The following is a 3,761-nucleotide window of genomic DNA, read 5'->3' as shown; positions in this document are numbered from 1 at the left end:
ACCAGGATCACTATGTCGTCCGCGTACGCGATCGGTTCGCACTCTGTCGCGCTTGTCGTGAGTTCGGCTAGCAGGTCGTCGAATATTAGGTTCCAGAAGCTTGGACCCAGTACCGACCCCTGCGGGCAACCCTTCGTAACGGGCTTGCTGACCATATCATTTTTCCCCGCGATTCGCACGGCTCTGTCCGAAAAGTAGCTTCTCGTCAGTCGATATAGATTGGCGGGGCAGTCTCTTCTCTTCAACTCGTGCATCACGTTGGGCCACCACACGTTATCGAATGCTCCTGATATGTCGAGCGCGATTGCGAGTACGTACTTTTCCTCACTCATTCGCTCGACTATCTCGCGGAATTTTGTGATCGCATCCACTGTGGATCTACCGGGGCGAAAGCCGTACTGCCTGTCCGACGTTAGGGCGTGGTCGTGGAATATAGTTGTCATCCTGGCAGCCATCAGCCTTTCCAGTAACTTGCCCACCATCGATAGTAGGCAAATCGGCCTGTAAGACTTCGGGCTACTCTTATCCCGTTCTGGTCCCTTCGGGATAGTGATGACGTTCCCCAATTTCCAAACCTTCGGGAAGACTCCCCAGGTGAGGCAGCTATTCATGAGCCTGAGGAGTTCCTGATGGATTCCACCCCAGGCGCGTTGGATTACTTCGGCCTCGACTAGGTCAGGTCCAGGACATTTCCCCTTCGTTAGTCGTTTTACGGCGCCACTGAGTTCCTCGTAGCGGAACTCTGGGGTGTCCTCGACGTTCGGGGGGGTTGTACTGTCGCGTCTGATCGCTGTCTGCTCCGGCGTGTCCGTTTCTTCCTCGTCGTCGGGTAGTAGGGCGGACAGCATCGCCGCCGCAGTGGTTCGCCAGTTGGAGGTTTCCCCTTGTGGCGTCCGCAGAGTCGACACTGTTTCTTCCCTCCTTAGCTTGCCCGTGGCCGTTCGGTAGGCAATACCCCAGGGTTCTGCGTTGCCCTCCTTGGTTATAAAGTCTCTCCAGCTGCGTATCTTGGTCCTGGTGATTGCTTTTACGTACTCCTTTCTGTTTTCTCTATACCGCAGCTTCTCCTGCTCCCTCGTTGCGGGGTCCCTGGTCCCCTGATATTTCCTCCTTGCCCGATAGACTTCCCTCTTTGCTCGTGTGAGCTCAGGCGTCCACCATGGCACCGATCTGTGATACCATTTTTTCCTCGGAATGGCGGCATCGCAGGCTCTTCTGAGGACTTCCTGCATCTGCTCGGCCATTCGTTCAACCTCGTTCGGCTGCCGGGGGTTTGTCTCTCGGAGTGTCGCCTTTTCCTCTATGATCACTCTTTGAAAGACCTCCCAGTTGGCGTGCCGAGTGTTGTATCTTCTTTCCTGAAGCTGCGGCGGAGTACTTCCCTCGTTAAAATCAAGACGCGTCTCCAGTATTCTGTGATCGCTGGAGGTTCCGTCCTCGTGTACTCTCCATTCCTTCACGAGCGGTATTGCTTCCGGAGTCGCCATAGTCAGGTCTATGTTCGATCGCCCTCTCGTTGTTTCAAATGTGTGTGCCTGTCCCGGTTTGTTGAGGATGTGGAGGTTGTATTGTGCGATGACAGCCTCCAGGGCCTCACCTCTGTCGTCGATGTCCTTGCTGCACCACAGCGGAGATTTGGCGTTGGAGTCCAGGCCAATAATGGCTTTCTTCCCTCTAAGCCTATTCAGTACTTTGTCTAATTGCTCGAGGCCGACTTCGATGTTTTCGGTCGGCGGAAAGTACTGACTGACGAAGTATACCTCCGTCTCTCCATCGCTTACTTGTACACAAGCACAGTGCGTTGTACATAATCCGGCAATTTCGAGCGGCGTTAGCTCCTTCGACTTAACTCCTACTGCTGCCATTGGTGGGTCACCCTTCGAACCCCGACAGGCGATCGAGATTCCTGTTCCGAGTCCGGGTATTTTTCCGTCGATGCTGTATGGCTCTTGCATTAGCAAGATTTCGTCGCCATCAGCTTCCATCTGAGTCCTGATTTCGTGGGGGACAGTTTTGGAACGCTGCATGTTGTGCTGCAGGATCCTTATACCCCTTCTACCCCCGTGTCCTCTTCCATTTTTGCTCGGGGCTTTACTCATACGTAGTTCGGGAGATAATTATTTCTAACGCCTTCTTGTACATAGGGCAGTCTACGTTAGAGGCCGCATGATCGCCTTTTTTCCCTGCCTTCTTGCAGTTGACGCAGCCGGCGTTCTTGTTTTTGTTCGTGCACTCTTTAGTGCTATGTCCGCTTTCCGCGCAATGTGCGCAGATCTCATAGCCCAAGCGGCAGTGTTTTGCCACGTGCCCATAGCCTTGGCACTTGTAACAGCGGCTGACGGCTATGTAATCCCGAACCCGGCAAGCATTCCACGAGATGAATATCTTGCCAGTTAGTAGTTTATCTCTTACCTGGGGGGGCACTTCCAGTACCCAGTTAGTTTCCTCGGAGTCCTTGCGGCCTGTTCTGAAGCAGAATTTGATGGCTCCGACGTCTTCCTCTGTTAGCCTTTCTTGGTTCTGCTTCTTGATGCAGCCCATTATTTCCTTCTCCGGCATTTCCCGTGGAACATCATATAATATTACCCGGGGCAGCCTCCTCTGCGGCGTGCTGGTTTTTAGGCCGGCTTCCTTTAGCTTGGCGTTCTCCGTGAACGCTTTTAGGCCTTCGGGGTTCGCCGTTTCCACGACTAATCCATTCCCGCTGATTTTCTTCACTGCGGTGATCTGGATTCCTCTCTTACGTGGGTTCACCAGCGTGAAGACTGCCTCCCGTGCTTCCTCACTCGTTTTTATCTCGGAGTCTGACGACTCCGGCCGGATTATCACCGCGTTTGTAGGTGGTTTGACCGCGATTTGCCCCACCATACTATTCTTCATTTTGACTTTTTCGGCGTAGGAGGACTGCTTAGGCTCCATCCTTGATTTGACTGCCGTTTCGAGCCGCTTGCTCGTTTGTAGCGTCTTGTTGACGGCACTCAGTATCGCCGTTTCTTTCTTCTCCGCGCCGGTGCACTGGTCCAACTTCCCGGTGAGGTAGCTGTTGTGGAGTAAGAGTTCTTCCACTATCCCTCGCATGTCCCGGAAATACCGCATGATGGCTGCGGTTTGCTCCTTGTTAACCTTCTTACTTGGGTCCAGACAGAAGGCTAATACGCCCTTCTCTATTTCCCCTGCCTGTGCTCTTAAATCGGGCACAGTGCGGGGTTCGTCTGCTGCTACAGGCGATTGCTGCTGCTTCGCCTCTTCCCCTTTTTCTTTCTCCTCTGTTCTCTTCTTTCTCTCCTGAACCGGGCTTTTCCCCTCCACCTTTTGCGTTTTCAGTGGTTGGAGAACCACTCTTGCTTTTGTAGCGGTTGGGGATTGACCCTTCGTAGCCATTCTGATATTTGTAGGTCCCCGCGGCGTATTGTTTTGCGCGCAGAGACACTAGGTCCGACGGCGTAACGGCGGCACTGGTCACGCACTTGTATTTGTATTTGCCCTGCGCTATTCTTTCTCGCGCGCGGGCACTAAGTCCGACGGCGTATTCCTTTTATCTTACTCGCTCGAGCCTGAGTCCCAGCGGCGTATTGTTTTACGCGCCGAGACACTAAGTCCCAGCGGCGTATTGTTTTACGCGCCGAGACACTAAGTCCCAGCGGCGTATTGTTTACGCGCACAGACACTAAGTCCCAGCGGCGTATTGTTTTACGCGCACAGATACTAAGTCCGACGGCGTAACGGCGGCACTAGTCGAGCACTTGTGCTTGCACTGCACC

This window comes from Bombus vancouverensis, chromosome 16 (genome assembly GCF_051014615.1).
Source record: "Bombus vancouverensis nearcticus chromosome 16, iyBomVanc1_principal, whole genome shotgun sequence".
NCBI classification, from domain to species: Eukaryota; Metazoa; Arthropoda; class Insecta; order Hymenoptera; family Apidae; genus Bombus; species Bombus vancouverensis.
Note: the sequence above shows the minus strand (reverse complement) of the source record.